Below are 24368 nucleotides of genomic sequence, written 5' to 3'. Positions count from 1 at the left end.
TGTTGAGAAAACTGGACAGATATGTGCAAAAAGATGAAACTGGACCAACTTCTTACATCATATGCAAGAATGAACACAGTCGATTAAAGATTTAAATGTAAGACCCGACCACAAAACTCCTAGAAGAAAACATAGGCAGCAAACTCTCTGACACTGCTGTTAGTAATATTTTTTTCTGATATAGCTCCTCGCGCAAGAGAAACAAAAGAAAAATATAAACAAATGGGACTACATCAAACTAAACAGTTTTTGCACAGCAAAAGAAACCATCGACAAAACGAAAAGACACTTACTAAATGAGAGAGGATATTCACCAATGATACATCTAATAAGGGGTTAATATCCAAAATTTATAAAGAACGCGTACAATTTAACACCAAAACAAACAATTAAATTAAAAAACAGGCAAAAGACCTAAATAGATATTTCTCCAAAGAGGACATACAGATGGACAATAAACATATGAAAAGATGCTCAATGTCACTAATCATCAGAAAAATGCAAATTAAAATCTCAATAAGATATCACCTCACAACCTGTCAGAGTGGCTGTCATCAATAAATCAACAAACAAGTGTTGGTGAGCATGTGGAGAAAAAGCAACCCTTACGCACTATTGGTAGGATTGCAAATTGGTACAGCCACTATGAAAAACAGTTGTGAGGTTTCTCAAAAACTTAAAAATAGAACTACATTATAACCCAGCAATTGCACTTCTGGGTATTTATCCAAAGAAAACCAAAACACTAATTCAATAAGATGTACGCAGCCCTATGTTCACTGCAGTGCAATTTATAATAGCCAAGATATGGAACCAATCTAAGTGCCCATCAATAGATGATTGGATAAAGAAGGGGTGATACAAATATGCAATTGAATATTCCTTAGCCAAAAAAAGAGAAATCTTACCTTTTGCAACAATATGGATGGACCTAGAGGGTATTATGCTAAGCGAAATAAGTCAGACAGAGAAAGACAAATACCATATAATTTCACTTATATATGAAATGTAAAGAACAAAATAAATGAACAAACAAAATAAAAACAGACTCATAAACATGGAGAACAAACTGGCAATTGCCATATGGGAGGGAGGATTGAGGCTGGGTGAAAAAGGTGAAGGGATTAAGAAGTACAAATTGTTAGTTATAAAATAGTCACAGGGATGTAGAGTGCAGCGTGGGGAATATGGTCAATGGTATTGTGGTGACTATGTGTGGTACCAGGTGGGTGCTAAGGTAGTAGTGTGTATAACTTCGTAAATTGTAGGGATGTCTGGCCACTATGCTGTACACCCGAAACTAATATAAAATAATACTGAATGTCAACCCTAATTGTAAAATAAAAATTAAAAAATAAAAATAAAATAAAATCAGAAAAAAGAGAAAGAATTGAACCCAGAAGAAAATGGAATGACATTTTAAAACTGCTGAAAAAAGAAAATTATCAATCTAGAATCTACAGCCAGTGAAAATATCCTTAAGAACAGAGGCAAAATAAAGATATTTTCAGATGAACAGAAGCTGAGATAATCTGTCAATAGTAAACCAACACTACAAGAAATGCTAAAAAAGTTTCTCTAGGTAGAAAGAAAATAATACTAAATAGAAACTCCAATTATAGGAAAGAATGAAGAGTGTTGGAAATGGATCTTAAAAAGAAAGAAAAAAAGTATAAGTATAAAAGAGTGTTTTTTTCCTAATTCTTTTAACAGACGATCGATTGTTGAAAGCAAAAGCAATATTTTAGTGTAAACTTTATAAAGTATGTAATAATAAAATAAATGACAAAACAGCACAAAGTATGGAAGGAGATAAATGGAAGTATAATGCTAATGGTTCTTAGTTTACATGTGAATGAATATAAAAATAATTCAAGATAAAGTGCGATAAGAATGGCAGAGATTGTCATATTGGATAAAAAATAAGACTCAGCTACTTGCTGCCTACAGAAAGGCACTTTAAATGTAAAAGCACAAATTGGTTAAATATAAAGGAATATAAAAATATATATCATGCTAACACTAATCAAAAGAAAGTTGGGGTAACTATATTAATCTCAAAGTACATCTCAGAGCAAATAGGATAACCGGGGATGAGAAAGGTTATTTCATAGTGACAGAGTCAAATCATGAAGATATAATAATCCTATACATTTATGCGCCTAATAACAGAGTTTTAAAATGCATTAAATAAATGCAAAATACATAAAGCAAATCTCATTGAACTGTAATAGACTGATTCATAGTTATAGTTAGAGATTTAAAGACCCTTTTTTTAATGATTGATAGAACAAGTAAACAGAAAATCAGTAAGGATTTAGCAGATTTGAGCACTATCAACCATCTTGACTTAACTGGCGTCTATTGAACACTCCACCCAACAATAGCAGATTACTACACATTCTTTACAGATGTAGATAGAACATTTACCAATATACCTTACTGTAGGCCATAAAACAAGTCTCAATAAATTTAAATGGATTTCAGTTGACCTAACGTATGTGTTCTAATCACAATGAAATTAAATTAAATTCATAATAGAAAGATATTAGAAAATCCACAAATATTTGGAAACTAACACACATATAAAAACCTGTGGGTTAAAGAAAAATTCCAAAGGGAAATTTAAAATTATTTTGACTTTTATGAAAATGAAAACACAACATATCAAAATTTGTGGGTTATTTGTAAAGGAGTGCTTAGGGGGAAAACTTATATTAGAAAAGAATAAAGGTATCAAGCCAAAGACCTTAGACTACACCTTAAGAGATAAGAAAAGGAGCAGCAGATGTAACCCAACATGAGAAGAGAAAAGCTAATAAACATGAGAGCAGAAAGAAATAAAATAGAAAAAAGAAAAATAATAGAGAAAATGGAAAAAACTAAAAGCTGGTTCTTTGGAGAAATCAATAAAATTGAGAAAGTCCAATAAGGGACTAATATCCAAAATATACAAAGAACTCATACAACTCAACAACAAAAAAAACAATTTAATTAAAAAAGTGGGCAGAAGATCTGAACAGACACTTCTCTGTAGAAGACACACAAACGGCCAACAGACATGAAAATATGCTCAACTTCACTAGATATTAGGGAAATGCAAATCAAAATCACAATGAGATACTACAACCTTACATCTGTTAGAATGGCTATCACCAATATGACAAGTAATAACAAGTGCTAGAGGGGTTGTTAGGGAAAAGGAACCCTCATACACTGCTGGTGGGAATGTAAATTGGTACAGCCACTGTGGAAAACAGTATGGAGTGTCCTCAAAAAATTAAGAATAGAATTATCATATCCTTCTTCTGGATAACTGCCACCAAAATTTGAAAACATTTATCCATAAAGATAATATGTACCCTGATGTTCACTGCAGCATTATTCACAGTGGCTGAGACATAGAAACAACCTAAATGCCCTTTGATAGATGATTGGATAAAAAGATATAGCACATATATACAATGGAATATTACTCAGTCATAAGAAAAGATGAAATACTGCCATCTGCAACAACATGGATAGATTTTGAGATTATTAGGCCAAGTGAAATAAGTTAGACAGAAAAAGTTGAGAACCATATGATTTCACTCATATGTGGAATATAAAACTGAAAGGAACAAACAAACAAGACAAACAGAGACTCATGGACACGGACAACAGTTTAGTAGTTATCAGAGGGAAGTGGGGTGGGGTGAGGTGGATAAGGGTAAAGAGAGTCAAATATATGGCGATGGAAGGAAATTTAACTTTGGGTGGTGAATGCCACCATGCAATATACATATGACGTATTACTGAACTAACTGTACACTTAAAACTTATATAATTTTATTAACCAGTGTTACCCAAATAAATTTAATAAAAATAAGTTTCTAGCTCATTTCTGAATCTTGTATGTTTTTATCATTTTTCTGGAAGGTAATCTATGTATTCCAAAAGATTTTTATTTTAGTTAGCATTTCCAGATGATTGCAGAAAGAGGGTTTCTAGATGATCTAGTCTACCACATTGCCCGGATCAGACGTCCTCTCAGCTTGTACTTTATTTTCTACTTCTGTAGTTTTGATCTAGGGCTGAGAATCTGCATATGTGGAGGGCCAACTTAAGTTATGTGCAGATTTTTGACTGCATGGGTTGTGGGTACCCCTGACCCCCATGTTGTTCAACTCTACTTCTAAACCCACATCCGCTGCTCTAGATAGGTTTTTCTTCTTTCTAGTCTATAATATGCATTGTTCTTTAATAATTCTGTGCTTTTGTTCATGCCATTTTACTGACCTGGAATATCCACTCTCCACATTGCCTATCTTAATTCTAGTCTTTAAAAGTCAGCTTAACCTTCATCTCCTCTATGATGCTTCTTATTCCTCCAGCCACCATTGACTTCTTTCTTCTTTAAATTCTCCTAGAATTATAGTCTACACTTAATCTTGAGTTACATGTGGTCCTTTATTATTTGCTTTCGCTTCTCTTGTCTTATTTCACACTTAATTTCAGAAAATTAATTTGAAGAAATATGATATCCTTGTGCTGATTAAAGAACCAAAGGCCTAAAATATTTAATGTGTGTTATTCCTATAATGTGCTAATTATAATTAATAACAATGTAGCAAATCTATAATACAGACCTCTACTTTGACAATATGTTAATTTAGGGTTTTTTTTCTTTAAATATTCAAGATAATTTTCTGACTTAAATCAAATGTTATATCATACATTTCTGCTGGATAAAATCTTAACTGTCAAATTCCATTTGTGACTCTTTATAGTAAATATTATGTTGTAAGCCTTTCAGAGAAATGTCTACATTACTTTATAGGTGAAAAGTATAGGCTTTTCATCTTTTAAAATTCTGGAATCAGCAAAATATCTGAGAAAAAGAAAAGCTAAATTAAAATGTAATATATAGTTATGTTGAGATATGATATTGCCTTAGATGACTTATATGCTAACAAGTTTACATTGTAGATATCCACTCTAAGATTTTTTTTCATTCTTGTAGAACTTAAAACCTAGAAATTAGCAATCATTGCATTTATTTTATTGGAAGTTTTTAAAATTTTTAATAAGATTTGCTATATGTATATAGCAAATTGATTAGTGAGGTAATTTCATCTTCTAAAATGAGGCTTCTTGATTTCAGAGAAAAGTTGTGTTGTCTCCATAGCACCAGAACATTCCCACTTTTGTGTAATCCACACAGAGATCTGCAGTGGGACTCGTTCCCAGGGGATTAATCAGCTTTGGAACAGCCAGTGCTCATGCCAGATAAAGACTGGCAGGAAGCTGATGAGGCAGCACAATGAATGATCTACCATAAAGGCCATGGGCAAGAGGTGGCCATTAGTCTAGAGCTCAGTAATGCACTCTTCAAGTACATTACTCACCAATCCATCAGGCAACCTGCTACAGGACTGAGAGATTCCAGCACTTTTAAATCTGTAATGCGATGGCTGCCAGCCTGCTCTACATGCCCTAGGTTACAAGGGCACAGTAGTGTGGAAAGAAGGCAATTCATTTGGTGTCATAGCTAGTATTTTTTCTATTCTTTCTTCTGTGTGTACTTAAGAAATGGGACTTCCATTATCTACAGATTAATAGCAGAGAGAATGCTCTGGTGTCTCTATTAGCATTAACTACTGGCACATATTTTTCCAGTGCCTAATTCGCAGAATTTTCATTAGCAAAACTGAGAAAAAGCTGTATAGGAAAATATGTTAATATTCATTCCAAAATACAGCTACATAAATTTTATATTAAAATAGACTATCAAAACAAATCCAATTAAGGAAATAAAAGCCATAGAAACATAAATATGCCAAAACTTAGCTGTAAATCAAGAGCAAATTCTTCTTTTCTATACAGGCAGAATTTACCAAAAGGCTCACTATGCTATAATTATAATCGCAAGTGAGGGTTCAGGCAAAGAAAGTGATGACTTTTACTAATGATAAATTTCCCTCTGTCTGTAATTAACAAAGATAAACTATAGTCATAGACAAAGAGAGAGGCCATAGGTTGAACTTAATTATAGCCTTATTATTCATTCTGAGATTAAAACTTTCTACTTCTTTAGTGTTTCAATACCATTTATAATGATAGTAGATGTAATTATAATTTTTGAATGTTCTTGCTTGGTAATATGAAAGGTTGGCAAATCTATGTTCCCATTTTTTGAAGTAGCTTATAAGATCTAAAGATGTGAGAAGCATAGATCAGGATCATTCAGTAAGTTTCAGTAAGTGTAGAGGGAGGAAGGGAGAGGAGGCGTTGTCTTAGCAGCAGTTATGTTCCTGATGACTGCCAGAGAACTGAAGTCTCTGTGGGATCACTGTGGTGATAAACCAATAGGAAAGTAAAGAATTAGGAACTCTTCCTTGAGAAAGGCAGGAGGATCATCTGTAATTTGCCCCTTCTGACAGAGATGAGTATCATGTCATATCATGTCCTACACCAGGGCTTTCTCAGCCTGTGCATGAAAGCCAGCAGTAGAGATTGAATATACCTAGATCACAATAATAGACAATAGTCACTTAGCATGTGTTAAGTGGGAGGAACTGTTCTAGGTTCTTTACTTATAGTAACTCATTTAATCCTCACGACAGCCCTCTGAGGCCATTATAACTTTTTAGAGATGAGAAAATACAGAGTTTAAGCAATCTGCAAAATTAAATAAGTACAGATTTGAATCCAGGCAGTCCTGCTCCAGAGCACACATTCTTGAACATTTTATATTACCTCCTATACCCTTTTGAAAGGTCCCATATCTAGATTGTTCAGTAGGTCTGGCATGGGGTTCATTTTAAAAAGCTCTACAGACAGTTCCGATGCACAGCCAGGATTAAGAACCAGAGGTCTAGTTTAGTTATCTAGCTTGTCCATCCTATAGAACGGTTCCCTAGGACTGGGCTCATACTCTTGTTTTATAACACAGGAAATGCTTTGGTGTATCACAATGTCATGTGCAATATGCTGTCAAACCTTGTCCTAAATGGGATTGAAGGATGGGATGAGAGGTGCTCAAAGATAGAACTGCTCTCTTCTGTTGTGGTCATATCCCACTTGGAATACAAGGTTTTTATGGACATCATAGGTAGACAAAAATAGTCAAAGAATACTACAATTATGCGAGAAAATGAACCATGTAAAATAACTGGAATCTGTCCCTTCTGACAGAGGTGAGCATTATGTCATACCATAAGAAACCAAGGGTATTTTGGCAAACTACATAGAAGAAAAGACTTGGGGACAGATATGATGACAGTATTCAAACATCAGAAGAGCTGAAGCCCTTAAGCAGATAACTAGGCTCTGTGATAGAAGTTCAGGGTAGACAGACTATAGTGTCTAATGGCAGAAAGAATGTTCTAGGGATGAGAGGTGCTCAAAGATAGAGCTGGTTACTACAGAAAGTTCTTAGTTCTCTGTTACTACAGGTGTAAGTGATATTTGGTGGCATTGTTATAGAGAAGGCTCAAGCATTAAATGTACTGAGTTAGAACCCCGCTTTGGGGTTCACTACAACCTCAAAAGTTTTATTCTGCATATATTCTTGGCATAGGCTGGGCTAATATGCAGATGATAGAACAGGCACAGTTTTAACAGTTGTATAACACCAGTATCAGTTCTGATGTCCATGCAGTAGATATCAGTGATTAATATTTTTAAATATTGCCCCAAGGGTATGATCATTCATTCAATACAACAATCATATTTTGAGTATATTCTCAGGCACTAAATTAAAGAAACAAAGATAAATGATGCATGGTCTTTACCCCTAAATCCAGTGGGTTATACATATACGCAATAAATTTAGGTAGAACCATATGACACTGCTGACATTTAACCAATTTTGACCTATAAAAATTATAATTTAACATGGTTGAACATAATACAATTGATAGATGTTATTATAAAGATATGTAAAAATGCTATGAGAATACAATAGAGTGAATCATTAATTCTATCTGAGAAAGCCTATGGGGAGGATGAGATTCATGAGAGATTTTTTTTAAAATGGAGATAATATTTGAGCTTTATAAAAAGGATAAGCAAGAAATTTTCAGGTAAACAAACATGAAAGAGGCTTCCAGGAAGACAGAACAGAATGTGAAAATGGAAATCGTTTATGATTTAGAATAAAATGTCTATGTTTCCCCATAGTACTTATAATCTTTAACAAAGCTGACATTTTCCCCACCCCCCCTAACTTTTTATATCCTTTATATCCTTTACTGAATAGCTTCTGAAAATTTATCAACACTCCAAATACTAGGAAGGCTATAATAGGTATCAATGTAGCTGTACTTTCCCCCATAATCATAGATTTTTATGATGATGAGATAGAAGAATGCATATAATTATGCCAAGGAGTAGATGAGGTAGTGGTGATGGGCATGAGTATGATAGACAGGCTGGCTGTGGGTTCTAATATCGGCTCCATCATTTACTAATAGTGGGCCATGGGTAAGTTACTTAGCCTCTTGGTGTCTCTTTTCTTCACCTATAAAATGCATATACTAGATTTTTTTTATCTTTCACACTAGCATGTGTCTATTTCCTTTGTTAGAAAAACAAAAGTGATTTTACTTTATGCTCTCAGCTCATACCTGGAAAATATAAACCATTAAAAGAATTTTTTTGAACACTTTTTTTCCTTCAAGTAAATTGTTCTATTTTCAACAAAGTGGGACAAGTGCCAGCTCTCAAGTAGGAAACCCGCTCTTTGAAGTTTCTGGATTATCTCAACACCAGAGAAATCGGTTCTTCCAATACCACATGCAGTTAAGTCAGTATTTATGAAGTGCCCAGGGATTTTGTTCTAGTGGGAATAATACTTCCTGCAACCAAACAACTAAATATTCTGAATAAAAGATTTACAACATCCTTTTAAATATATAGCTGAGTTCACAATAAAGTAAAGATAATCCTTAGGGGCAAAGAACTAAGCAGAAGCATGAATCCAGAGAGGTAAACATGCTAACGCCGGCAGCTGCCCTGAGGGCACCTGCCAATCCACAGAAACCTAGATAGAGCTTCTTATTTGAGAAGTTGGAATGGAAACTCCACCTTAAAATCAGGATTCTGGGAGATATACCTTTAGTGAAAGAGTGAACTAGAAATTCTGTCCTGCAAAAGGAAAGATAATAAAACCTCTACTCTATCTTGGCTATGGTTGGAAGAAATAAAAAATGTCTTTTTACTATTCTTAATTGAGCAACATATAATTTATAATCCAAACAGGGAATCTTCTGAGAGTGAAAAAAGGTAATTATTAATAATTACACCAAGACAAAGGGCATTTTAACTGGGACTGTATTGGGCAAATCAGGATGTGTGAGTGTGTAATTCTTAACTACAGGTTAGCTGTCATGTAGGTAATGGGATCGAAATTAGACTATGTACATGTGTTAAAAAATATCCAGGAATTAAAGTAAAGCTGAGGAATTAAAGTAATCTTTGGTTGATAGTTCTTTCCAGGCACCTAGCAGGAGAAAATTCAAATTCATTCTAGGAAAAAGCATCCTAAACTGTGGCCTCATAGAATTTGCTCAGAAAAAGTCGTCGTTTATACAACTTCATGATGGAAAATAAAAAGAAAAATCATAAAACCCATGAGGAAACAAGATACTATGAGTATGAGCCAATGGAAATAAAGAGAAAGCTATGATAAAGAAATACTATTTTTCAAATATTGGAATTACATAATTCAGAATATAAAGTAAGCATGTTTAATATGTACAAAGAAATAAAGGAGGGAATGGAAATGTAAGCCAGATATAAGAGAATACAAAATATGACCAGATTTTTATAAAAGAGTCAACAAGATTGTTTATGGAAAAAATATAATTAAAATTTAAAACTCAGTGGGCAGTCAAAACAACCGATTTGACATAGATGAAGAGAGAATTAGTGAACTTGAAGATAAAGGAAAGAAATTAGCCACGGTCTATGGCCATGCCACCCTGAACAAGCCCAATCCCACCTGATTTTGGAAGCTTAGCAGGGTTGGGCCTGGTTAGTACTTGGATGGAAGACCAGCTAGGAAAAACAGGTGTTGTAGGTGTAAAAAATAAATTAAAAAAAAAAACTAAGGGATTGTAAGCTGACAAGGTCCTTGCAATCTGTGAAGTCAACCAAGGGTTGCCTCGCCTTAAAAAAAAAAGAAAAAAGAAAAAAAGAAATTAGCCAGAATAAAGCATAGAGAGACATAGAGAGGGAAAATATGAAAACGTAATTATGACATGTGAAAGAAAATAAAAAGGTCTAATAATCATCTATTCATAGATTTAGGTATGATAATAATAAAAGATAAGATAGATATTTGAAAGGATAATTACTGAGAAATTTCAAGAACTTCTCAGGAACACATGAATCCTTAGAATGCGGAAGTATAATTATCCTGAGTAGGATAAATATAAAGAAATCCATACATACATTTTATCTCACCGGAGTGAATCTGTAAAACACCACAAATGAAGGGAAGATCTTAAGAGTAAATAAAGTAATGACAATTTACCATGAAAGAAGCAACAGTGATATTTGACTTCTCATCTGCAACAATGGAAATTAGAAACCAGAAATAGAACATATTTACATTTCTGAGAGAACATAATTTGCAACCTAAAATTGTATCCTGAGAAAATTATCTTCAAAGGATAAGGCTTAAATAAAGACATTTCAAACAAAAATTGAGAATTTTTTAACTACTGACCCTCACAAGCATTCTTCAGGGCAATACCTCAGAAAGTAGGTAAATGATCCCAGAAAAAAGGTAGGTGGTACAATTAGAAATGGCAAGAAAAAACAATCAAAAAAAGGATATATTAGTTACGGGTATATCTAAATCAACACTGCTGTATAAAATGATAAAACTAGGTCTCTACTTCAGTCAACAGTAAAGTAAATGATCTTAGGCAAATCTTTCTACAGATAACAATTATAAATTCTGAAATATGCACATACACCTGTCTAAAAGTTAAAATTATCAAGTGAAAAAGAAAGTCTGAAGAGCTTTTCTAGATTAAAATTAAATATGTCTACAGAGACATGGCAACTAAATGCAATCTGTAATCTGGATAGCATCCTGGATAGTTGGGGGGATAACTATGAGAATATTATGGGGAAAACTGATAAATATGAATATGGGTTATGGCATAATAGTATTGTATAATGTTAAGTTTTCAGAATTGTATAATATACTTGGTTATGTATGAATGCCTTGTTCTTAGGAAATGTACATTGAAGGATTTGGTGGTAAAGGATAATAATGTTGCTAACTTTCCAAATTACTCTTAGATGGGGGTAGGAGGTGAGAAGGAGGGAGAGAAAGAGAAAGAATGATAAAGCAAAGGCAAGATGTAAACAATTGAAGAATCTGGGTCGAGTATAAATGGGAATTCTTTGTACAGTTTCAGTAAATTTTATGTAAGTATGAAATTACATAAAAGTTACAAAATGTCTAAGTTCTATGATTAAAAACAAGACAGGACAAAGACACTGGACAACAGCAAATAAACAGGAAGACAAGACTGAATTAAAACATTCTAAAATTCTTGTAGAGTCCTGAAAGGGGATAAATGTGTCAATTGTTTTTAGATTTTATATACACATACATATTAGAATTTAAAATGTGATTATTAAAATAATATTAATATAGCATGTAACTGCTAAACCAGTAGGAGAACAAAATGAGTTAAGAAAAAGTTTCAATTAAAAATAAGAAATTTAAAAAGGAGAACAAATAGCACAAAATAAGATGATAAAAAGAAATAGAAACATATTTGTAGTCACAATAAATGGACTAAACTCACCAGAAAAAAGATGAAGATTTCAGACTGGAGTTTTTAAAATTCTGTTATATGCTGGTTACAAGAAAAATGCCTACACAGAAAAAGACAAATGGAATTTTCAGGACATTTAATAAATTCCTAAAACTTAATAAGAAAAATAAAACAGAATTGAAAAAAATGAGCAAAAGAAATAAACAATTGCCTCACAGAACTAGAAATTCAAATGGCCTATAAACTTAAAAAGATGCTCATCCTACTTAGTAATCAGGGAAGTGTTTGGAAAGTGGGAAAAAGCACTTGTTTTCCTCCAATACTCTTTATCTTATTTGGTCAAAGGACCACTAATTTTTGGCTAGAAATATAGCTACTTGGAATAAAGACCTCACTTTTCAGTAATTCTTGTAGGTTGGTGTGACTATCTGATTAAGGTCTGGCTAACAGGTTATGAAGTAGATAGAGATTGCTCAAATTAAATTCTAGGAAATGTTCTTATAAATGTTAGGTAGGAAAAGCATGGATTTCTTTCCCTCTTCCTTTTTCTGAAGTGTTGAATGTAAACATGATGGCTAGAGATCAAGCAGCCTCCTTATACCATGAGGTGAAAACCACATGTTGTAGAAAGGAAACTTGGACCCTAATTATTCTGGAGCCACCACACTGTACTGAATTGCTTATCTCCATAGCTTATCTACATGAAGGAAAAGAAACTTCTGTTTGTTTGTTTAAGCCACTGTTATTCATGCTTGTTTCTTTGTTTTTGTCAATCATAGCCAAACTTAATCTGAAATAATACATGAAGTGAAAACTGAAGAAAGTGTGGATTAGTATACTCACTTGGGAAACAATTTGGCATTATCCAGTAAAGGTGAAGATGGAAATATCCTATGATCCAGGAATGTATCTTAGAGAAGTTTGCACATGGTCCCTAGGAGACACAAACAAGAATTTCAGAGTAGCACTTGTGTTAATGACAAAGAAACAGAAAAAAAACTATCCGTGTGTGAAAGTTGATAAAGTATATTCATATAATGGACTATTCAACAGCAAAACAAGTAAACAAAACCTACATAAATCAACGACAATCTCAAAAACAAAGTTGAATGAGTCAAATAACTAAAAAACACATCAGTATGATAACATGTATATTAAAATAAAAAAAAACTATGCTGCATTTATTTGGGGTAGGAAAACCTCTGAGTACCAAAACCAGAAATTATTTAAAATATTGGTGTAATTTTTGAGAGGGAGGATGACTTTAATGTCTAGACCAGCACTATCCAATAGTGCTTTGTATGATGATGGAAATGTTCTGTATCTGCACTGTCAAATATAGTAATCACTAGCTACACTTGAAATATGGTTAGCGTAACTGAGAAACTGAATTTTAAATTTTATTTAATTTTAATTAATTTTAATATAAATAGCCACATTTGGCTAATGGCTACTAGTCACTACAGGTCTATACAATAAATCCCTCTACAAATATAGTAGTTTGCCAACTCTTTTCTTATATATTTGGTATATAATTCAAAAAGAGTTCAAAGAATGATATTGCTATAATAAATCTCTTCCTATTTCTATCTATTAAGTAAACAAAGTTTCATCAAGGCTTACATCAGCAAAGCGAACATATAAAAAAGAATTGATTCAGTCAAGTCAGTTAAATTCATATACAGACACATGAACTAACTGGAGAAAAAAGTCCCATGCTACTCACTAATAGATGTTTTTGATAAAACTTTACTTTTTTGTTTAATAATTACTTACAAAAATTTGGGTAATATATTTATGCTATTTTGATCAATTGTGTGCAAAAAATAATTATAATGTTAATTTGATAATTTTTAATGCCCAGAGCAGAAGATTCCCAAACTTTCTCAGTTCATGGGACTCTTAGTATTGCAGTAGTTTTTCCAAGGCTTTCCTAGGCTAAAAGAAAACAAAGTCCCAACAACTTAATAGTAGTAGTTCAGGTCATGCCCAACAGATGTCACTGTGTTCCTCTCAAAAATGTAAAATATCCTACAGGGCCCATGTGAGTTGACTGCAAGGCCCAGGGGTACCTTAGCACACAGTTTGGAATCTTTGGACCTAGAGCTTTTTGCATAGAGAAAAATGAAACAACTGGCAAATATGGATAAAGGATATATGGGAATATCTTATATTTCCAATGTTTAGGAGTTGTTTTCAGTTGTCACTCAACTAATGGAAAACATATAGGACATCTACAGAAAGGCAGATTTCGAAATTGACAAAGATTATAACTAATTTTGGAGCAGGTTAGTAGTAAATGGTATGACATTATGTTTAGATTAAATATCCTATAAAAGAGAAAGGTATACATATATATAAACATACCAGTGTATATTACTGGAAAAATATTTTTAACTGTTATATGTGTAAAAAGTATTTAACTTAGAAAATAAGCATCTCTCAGCTCACATTCCATCTTCTCATCTCGAAGGCCGTTTGTGGCCACGTATTGGAGAGATTTTCTGATTAGCTCTTCCTTGTTGAATGACTAGACCATGCTAAGAAAACAGATCCATACTGGGAAGGTTTGACTGAAGGAGAGATGATAGATAGATAGATAGATAGATATAGATGAGAGAGAGACTGGGAAAAAAATCACAATGAATTGAAGACAATGTTAGAGTTCAGAAGGAGGAAGAGGAGGGGTTAAGGGTTAGAATGTGCTTCTTTGAATCTACAATAAAATGCAGATAGTTGTATTTTACATGTTATATTTATAAATTTATTTTCTTTCTGGCATTTTCTAGCTACAGTTTAAATCAGTAGTTTATAGAAAACAAAAGTTCCTCAAGTATAGTGGGCATAGACATAGAAAGTCATGTCAAGATGAAATATACAGATACACGTATTTTGAATAAAATATTAAAATAGTTTATTCACCAATGAACCCATCAATTTTTTATAATAAACTTGGCAGAATTTGCTTATTACTGCTCTGCATTATGAGAGACTGTTTCACGACAAACTAAAGAAAGTTTTCCGCCATCAGCAAGGATTTTTAAGAGAGCAGAAGTTACCACCTTTAAAAGGCGGCCAATGTGGAAATAATTTTTCCCAAATCACAATGTAAAGTTTGAGAAACTATCACGATGTTCTCTCAAATGACTTCTTTATCCAAATTTGGTACTTTTTTCCCCCACTTTGTTTTCATTTTTTAAAGAAATTTAATTAGCCCTTCTTATAGTTCCTCGTAGTACAAAGGGGACAGTAAAAGTCATTTCACTGCGTAGCTGTGGAAGGTAAGATACTGTCTGGGCAAGCCCTGTACAATCCTGCAATGTCATACAATGTAAACCATAGAACTTATTTCTCTCCTCTCTCTTGCTTTGGCTTAAGTGAAACACTGTGCTTCAGGTTCTTGAGACTGGAGTTCTACTATTATAGATATTTAGAAATGAATTCATGACATTGTGGATTATATGAGAACTTGGAGATTAAACAACTCCTTCCAACTCTCTCTGATGTGTCCACTACTAGTTCATTTCCTATAACTGGGAATTTCTCAAGGCTAAAGTCCAAATTTTTGACACTTCGGAAGGTTCTAGTTGAGTCTTACGGTTTCAGATGTTACCTAGTTTGGGCTACCCTACATTCATCTACAAAAACACTTCTTACCTTCTTTCTAGTTCCCCATGCACCATTCTCCATGGACCATTTTAATCTAAACGTTTGAAACATTGAAAAAAAAGTCCCACCTCCTCCTAAGAGCTATTTTTACAAATTTTCCCATAATTATCAACAACACCTTCAGTGTTTCCAGGCTCATAACCTAGGTATCATTTCCCACCCCCTATTTCTATTTTGACCAATGATTACAAATTCTGTTACTCCTTTCTTTGTAAAAATCTTGAGGTTCACTTTCTCATCAACATCTTAGTCTCACACCACCCCTGCTCTCGGTTCCCAATTTCTCCACTGTCCAGCTCCCTGGACTTAACAAGTCCAATGGTTTATTTGGAATTCTCATCATTGGACTTTTCCACACCCATTAAACATTGAGAAATATTGTACAATACTATTTGTTATTCAGCTCACGTATCTACAGTGGCTGCCTATTCCTCATTTTATAAAGTCTTAATTAGTAAGTTTATCATGCAAGGTACTTTATCACTGGAACTATAATTTTATTAACCACAAGTGTACTTTCATAAAACAATATTCCACTTAACTCCTCTACTAAGTTTGCTATCCTCAAGTTTGCCTTTGCTTACCTTCCACGCTTTCTAGTCTGCCATAGGTATAATACAACCAAAAGAATATCTTCATTACCGTGATGAGAGTGGGAAACCACCAAAAGGAAGGGCAAAAGTTCTGGAGATGATCGTTTGTTCTGTAATCAAAAAAAGGAAATTCAACTGAAAAAAATTTTTGGCGTGGTAGCCTAGACTTTAACTTTCTACAACTGTTCTCCTTCATCTTCAGAGATCCATAGTCTTTATCCTCTTCAAAATCCAGTTTGGATTTTAACTTCAGAAATCTTTCCTAGACTGAGAGCACACAGATAAAATATGCCCTCTACTCAGTATCCATGCTCTTTATTTAGAATTTTTTGGTATGCAGTTGTTGATATAGTATTACTTTTCAGTACATTTCAGGATATATATGTTTGTTGTATGTATATATACACATTTTCTATCATCAGTCTAAGGCACAAAATAATGTCAGACTCTTCTTAATTTTCAAAATAAATGCTTCTATTTCTTTCTTTTCTCTTGGGGATGCTCACTTTGCTTAAACTCCAAAATCTCTAGGGATGCTTATTTAGACTTATAGGTCAGTTCTGGTGACCATCCTCTGCTTACTCAAACAAGGAGGTGAATTTTTTTTTAGCTGTTAGTAATGTCACTGACACAAGATATGCCTGTTGAAACAAAGACAGCTCAGCGGCCCCAGCACAGTATTTGTTGCAACTATTAAAATATTCTGGTGCCACACTTCTTGTTCAGTACTGGATGAGCCCCAGTAAATTGGACATGGCTCTCTTTTGAAAACCTGGCTACCCTGCCCAGTGCAAGCCTGCTGAGCCTGAGTACCTCCCAATGCATGGAAGGAGCCCACCTGCACTCACCAACCTTGCCTCTTGTGACTCTGTCTCAGAGCCAGGTCTTCATGTACTTATAGACTAGGCTCAGATCTTTGAGGCTGGCACACACATGTAAACACAAATGTTTTCTCTAAGGCTGCCTGTAGTACCTGGGTAGATTAATTTGAAAAGATCTCCAGACTCAGCTACTACTATGACTAATACAACTCTTTTTTCTGTTGGTTTTTGCATATCTTCTTCAAGAACAAAAGTAATGTCCCCTGCTGTTTCAAAGACTATACCTATTTTCTGCCCCAGGATAAGTAACAATGCTTTCAAAGGAAAACCTTGCCTTGTTTCATATATACCCAGCTTACATTAGAGACCAGGCAATCAATTTCTTCTCTCCTCTTTGTACAGTCTCCATTGTGATAGGTACTTGTAGAGATATTGTTGTTTCGTTGACCAAGTCCCTAATGTCAACATCATTTGCCCATCCCCACTAAAAGGTCTAGAAAAACCAAATACAGGTTTCCTACACCATCTGAAAGTAGCGCATTCCTATGAAACCTTTCCTAAGCTGAAATGGCATAAAGTGAAGAAGTGATTACCATTAATTCATATGGAAAAAATGTTGAGCATTTCCCATACTCCACAAAATAACATACCAAATCATACCAAATAACACATAAAATCTAAAGTAATGCTAACATATATTAAAAGTGGGAATGATATGATAAATACACACCCTGCTTTGTACACCCATCAGTCCACTCAAGCAATAGACTTTCCATTTTATCCATTACTGGATGCCAACTAAAAGACCACTTTGCTACTAGCAGAACCAATAGTGACTTCAGTAGCTTTTAAGATTCTATTTCTCTGCATGTAAATAGTACAAATGGAGAATGCAGGCAAGTTCAAGGCACATACAATGTCTTAATTTCATTCACCATGATCTAAATGCTTAATTATGTTCAGTTTTATGCTAAGCACAACATTCTTATGACTTCTCTTAGGCTTTTCTGATACTTTAGGACACATCTTGCTAACAGATGCACAAAATAAAATTGCGATAAAGCACAGATGCTCATGGGATAACACAAACTTTCAAAAAGCAGAGGATAACTAACTGTATTAGCTTTTCAAACCTCTTATTAGTTCTAACTACTTAGACCTACATGGTAACATGCTGGAGAAAAGTGTGAAACAATAAAATAAGAGCTGCATCAAATCTCTTAGATAAGTAGAACTCCTTTTCTAGTTTAGTAGTTGTCTCTGAAGCTATAACTCAAAAACAGCATTATCAACAAATCTATTTCTGTTGAGCATGTCATTAAAGGTCATTAACTATCTTGCTCCTTCACATTTTGCCATATTTTACAAAATCCCCTATTATCTAATAGAACTAGAGTTACTTACTGCCCCTAGAACATATCTTACACTTTCTGATTCTAAGCATTTTTCAGCTCATGCCATTCTTTGCATCTGGAATTCTGTACCTCATTAGGGATAACAAAGTATTTTTTTCAGCTTTACTGAGTTATAATAGATAATTAAAAATGTATGTATTTACGGTATACAGTGTGATGATTTGGCACAAACATACATCATAAAATGATTACCACAACCAAGTTAATTAACACATCCTTCACCTCACAGTTATCATTTTTTTTTGTCGTTGTGGTCGTGAGATCACTTAACATCCACTCTCTAACAAATTTCAATGATATGATACAGTATCATTAACTATAGTCACCATTCTGTGCATAGATCCTCGGAACTTATTCATCTTATAACTGAAAGTTTGTACCCTTTGACCAACATCTCTCCATTTCTCCCACTTCCCAGCTCCTGGCAACCACTATTCTACTCTGCTTCTATGAGTTTTTTTTTTTTTTTTGTAGATTCCACATATGCATGAGATATAAAGTATTTGTCTTTGTCTGGCTTATTTCACTTAATGTAATGTCCTTTATGTTTATCCACATTGTTGGAAATGGCAGAATTGCCTTCTTTTTTTAATGACTGAATAATATTCAATTTTGTGTTTGTATCATATTTCCTTTATCCAGTCATATGCCAATGGACAATTAAGTTGTTTCCATATCTTGGCTATTGCGAATAATGTTGCAATGAACAAAGAAGTGCAGGTATCTCTTAAAGATACTGATTTTGTTTTCCTTTGTGTGTGTATATATATGTGTGTATATATATATATATGTATATATTTGGGTATATATACACATACATCATATATGATGTATAAACACACACAGAAGTAGGATTGTTAGACTATACGGTAGTTGTTTTTAAGTTTTTGAGGAACCTCCATACTGTTTTCCATAATGGCTGTACCAATTTACGTTACCATAAACAATTTACAAGAGTTCCCTTTTCTCCACATTCTCACATACACTGATCTCTTATCTTTTTGATAATAGTCATTCTAACACGTATGATGTGATATCTCATTGTGGTATTACTTGCTTTATCCTGATGATTAGTGATGTCCAGCACCTTATATACCTGTTGGCATTTGTATGTCTTCCTTGGAAAACTATTTAGGTTCTTTTCTCATTATTTAATCAGATTATTTGTTTGCTATTGAGTTATATGAATTATTTATATATTTTTAGATATTAACCCCTTATCAGATATGTGCAAATATTTTCTCTCATTTTGTAGGTGGCCTTTTCATTTTGTAATTGTTTCCTTTGCTGTGCAGAAGCTTTATAGTTTGATGTAGTCCCACCTGTTTATTTTTGCTTTTGTTGCCTGTGCTTTTAGTGTCATATCCAAAAAACCATTGCCAATGCAAATGCCTAGGAGACTTTTCCCTGTTTCCTTTTAGGAATTTTAAGTTTTCAGGTCTTATATTTAAGTCTTCAATCCATTTCCAGTTAATTTTTGTCTGTGGTATAAGGGTCCAATTTCATCCTTTTGTATGTGGATATCTAGTTTTCTCAATGCCATTTATTGAAGAGACTATCCTTTCCTGTTGTGTGTTCTAGGTACCTTTGTCAGAGATCAGTTGGGTTTATTTCTGGATTCTACATTCTGTTCCATTGATCTACATTTTAAAGCCAGTACCATACTCTTTTAATAACTATAGCTTTGTAATATAATTTGAAATTAGGAAGTTTAATGACTCCAACTTTGTTCCTCTTTCTCCACATTCCTTTGACTATTTGAGGTCTTCTGTTATTCCATACAAACTTTAGAATTGTCTTTTTATATTTCTGTGAAAAATGCCACTGGTATTTTGATAGGGATTGCATCGAATCTATAGATCACTTTGGGTAGTACAGACATTCTAACAATATTAATGCTTCCAATCCATTAACGTGGGTTATCTTTCCATATATTTATGGCTTCTTCAAATTCTTTCATCAATGTCTGATAGTTTTCAGTGTACAGGTCTTTTATCTCTTGGTTAAATTTACTAATTACTGGAGATTGAGCAAACTTGTTGTCAGTAGAGCTATACTACAAAAAATTCTAAAGGAAATTCTTCGGGCTGAGGAAACTCATATATATAGGAAGAAATGATGAGAACCAGAAATAGTTAATACTTGGGTAAATATAAAGAGATACATTTTTCTTTTTTAATCTTTAAAATAACTATTGTTAAAATGTATATAGATATACTATATATAAAAATAATTTCACGAAAGAAAAGATGGCCCATGGAAGTAGATTGTTGCAAGGCTCTAATATTTAAAAAATACAGCTTCATTGAAATATAATTCACATAATATAATTCACCCATTTAAAGCATACAATTCAGTGGTTTTAATGGTATTCAAAGTAGGACACCATAAGACATTTTTAAAGAATAGGAAATCCTGATATTGAATTGGAAGTTTTTTCATTGCCGCGATGTAAACATGTGCTCAAATTCACCTCCTCAAATCTTCCCCCAAATGGGTCTAGGAAACATGGATTATTTATTGAATATAATTTATAGTTAAAAAGGTAATTCTACTTCAATCAAGTCTCTTAATAATATATATTCAAAACTTCAGAAATTTAGAATTGTAAAAATATTAAACATTAAAACACAGAAAAGAATAAAATTTCCATAAGGATCTATACAGGAAAAATATGTGTGAAAATTTCTCAACCAAATAAAATTTTTGAAATGACAACATAGTTTGAATCTGATCACCAACCTGAATGACTACTACTTGCTGACAGTATTACAAATGGGGAACCAGATGGATATAGATTATATTTTCTATAGAAGAAAAGACCTGACCAGATAGTAACTTGGCAATCAAACAAGAAAAGTTATGGTGAGTGTATTAAAGGTGCTCAAATGAGTTCATCGTTTATCAAATAAATTTTATTTAGGAGACAATGCTGCATAGCGCAATGTTTCTCAAATGTAAGAAATATACAGATCTTTTAAAATGAAATCCCACAGCATCTCAATGCTATATGACTTAAATATGCATAAATACAAAATCATAAAATTAGATATAATGCATTTTAAGCCTTTATAACTATAAAATTAAACCACATTTACAAATTAAAAATCCAAAAATATTTAAATAAAAATATTAATGATAAATTACTTTGTTAGTTACTAAAACTTAATTGCTAATGTTGGGTTTAATATAGGAGTGATGTTTCTTCAGTTCTTGTGCTATATTTAATGTGTTTCTGTAATTTTAAATTTAATATTACTAATGTGGATACTGCCTCTTTACAGAAAAATGGCCTTAATGTTCCCTGAGCTAAATACTATAGATTTCTGTACTTTAATATATGTAAGTTAAACATTAATTGAATTTTTTCATAATTTAAAGGCTTTCATAGCACAATGTGATCAAATTTATACTTAACCAATCCCTGCTCGAAAACAATCTTTGAGTGTCTATTTTAATAAGGTGTCATTGTTCACATTGTAGAGCTATCTTTTATTTGAAGATACATTTAAATATTCTGGTTATTTAATTCTACACTAAGTAATCTGACTGATGGGATTTGGAACTGAGTATTGAACAAAGAGGTACCTACTAGGATAGGGTCTGGGCAATATGATGGCAGTTTCAAATTCAATATGGAATGAACTTCTGCAGTGTATGTTCTTTTGGGTTCACAGTGCCTTTGTTACCATGCTCAGCTATGAATCAATCTTCTTTGAACTACTATGACACTTTCATTTTTAGATTGCACCATGACATCTATTTGCATTCACTAGCCAAGAATGTGAGAGAAAAAACAAGTATAAATAACTGCCCTGAAATCACAAGTCAGTACTTTGTTATAGGAGACCATTAAGATTATTCATGACATTGTTTATAATCAATAAAATGAAAGCACAACTTAAAACTGCCAGAAAATTTTCTTTTGTTTATAGCACTTATCACCTAACATATTATATATTTAACCTCTTTGTTTACTACCTATATCGTCACAAGAATATATGTGCCTTAGGGCAGCAAATTTTCTCCCCCACTCCTCATAATGTATCCTCCATAAGTACCCAGAACAGCATGCAAATCACAATAAGCACTCAGTAAATGTGTTGAAAGAATGAAAAATTTGTTATAAGGTGATACCTCAGGACACTCCAATCTTTTAGGATTCCCAGATTGAGAAATACTGGCATGGAGGAAAAGTTTTGGCTTAGGAGTCAGAGAGACCTGAGTTTGAATCAATTTCTTAGCTATTATTTCTTATTCTGCTGATTTCTAGCTGTATGACTTTGGGCAAGTTACTTAAATTCATGGAGTCTGTTGTTTCTTCTCTAGAAAAATGTAAAGTCTGTTAAAAATGAGGAAAATGGCTAATACATAAGTACATAAAACATCAGCATATATGGAAATCATTATTACTATTAGAAATGTCATAGAAAAATATTTAGCCAAGAAAAACCAAACTTTTCTATGATTTTCCCTTCTTATTTCATCATATTCTTAAAAAAGTAAAATAGAAAACAGGTTTAGAATAAATGAAAAGGTAAAAAGAAATAGGATGTACAACTTCCACTAAAGCAATTGCATGAAAATACTGAAAGATGTTTTCATAATAAACATTTGTCAGATGTTAAAAGAGTTTGGCTATAATAGGGCTGTAAAATAAGCCCAAAACAAAGACTAAACTAGAAAACAGAAATAGATGAAATAGATGAAATAAGGATCATCTCATGACCTCAGCTGCACATTTATTTTTTTCCCTCAGGATACAATACACTTTATCTACTCACTTTCTTCCTACATGCAAGTTTTACTTGGCTCATCAGGAACTTTAACCCTCAGGCCAACCCTGAAGGAAGAATTAACCTACTTATTGAACCCTTAGGCAGTGTGCATGGCCAGGAACCTAGGTATTTGGGGAACACACTGAGGTAATCTCAGCATTTTACTGCAATATCTCACAACCACTGAAGGAAGAGGTTAAAAGTGATTTACTATAATAAGAAAAAGCAATGTAAATTATATTCTTTGATTTAAGTTTTGTTGCCAAATGGAATTCTCAAATTCTTTGGAAGTGCAAATGGATTTAAGATCTGTTTCAGGTAAACATTATTTATTTTATAAAGGAAAGATAAAATATTCTTTGCTTTTAAGCAAGTAAGCAAAGGACATTTCATTAGTAATCACAGTTCAGCGCAAAAAAAAAAAAAAAAAAAGGCAATTTTGGATGACTAAATTCAGTCTTAACCCAAACCATGTTTCAACAATGCAAAAAAGGAATTGGTAGATTAAAATGGGTTTATCCTCCGACATCCTTAATAATGTTAAAAAAACAGTTAAATGTGAAATACACCCCTGAAAATAACTTAGGTGTTAACAGCCAAGCAAACGCAAGCCCATAAACTTTCTCTTGCCCTTATTTGTCACCTAGTTTTGCCAATGTGCTAGTTTAACTACTGATCTTCTTTATTCCCAATATACAGTAGAAATTATCTTAACTAACCTCTACTTATCTAATTCACTATATTACCCTGCTGCTCTTTTCTTTCTTTCTATAAAAACATGATTGATATACAATACACCTTGCTGAAGGTTCATTGCTAATAAGCTGTTCTGTTATATGGCCAGGTTCTTCTTCCTCCAGTTAAGCAGACGTTTACTAAAGATCATTTGTGTTTGTTTCCAATAATGTTTATGTCCGTTGTACTTGTTACTTTTATTACATACTTTTATTACATAAGCTGATAAAATAGGAGTGCAGAAACAAAGCTGTGGCCTGTACAAACAATGACAGTAATAAGTGAAGTGAATGCTCTAAAAGGACTCAATAAAGAGGTCACTAAAAATTAACTTGAATTAGGTGCTAATGAGACACTAGAAGAGATTAGAATAACTGTAAATTTCTAAAAGTATTCCATATCCAAACTGTTTCAAAATATCTTTACTATCTCCAAAGAATTCAAAACAGAAATCATATATCATGCATTAAGGGTGTGACTTTGGTGAGAGCACTGAGAACACTAATCAATAACCTATACTCCAAAAGACCTTAGCAGCCTTATATCTAAGGATTGGTGAATGAATATTATTTCG

General features: G+C 33.1%; 1 pseudogene; it reads left to right on the top strand.

Annotated features, from left to right (window-relative positions):
• Window positions 1–9947: 9947 nt before the first annotated feature.
• LOC111732706 lies at window positions 9948–10066 on the top strand (annotated as a pseudogene).
• The last annotated feature ends 14302 nt before the right edge of the window (window positions 10067–24368 follow it).

Source organism: Pteropus vampyrus, unplaced genomic scaffold (genome assembly GCF_000151845.1).
Source record: "Pteropus vampyrus isolate Shadow unplaced genomic scaffold, Pvam_2.0 Scaffold483, whole genome shotgun sequence".
NCBI lineage: Eukaryota > Metazoa > Chordata > Mammalia > Chiroptera > Pteropodidae > Pteropus > Pteropus vampyrus.
This window is presented reverse-complemented; position numbering and strand designations above follow the sequence as displayed.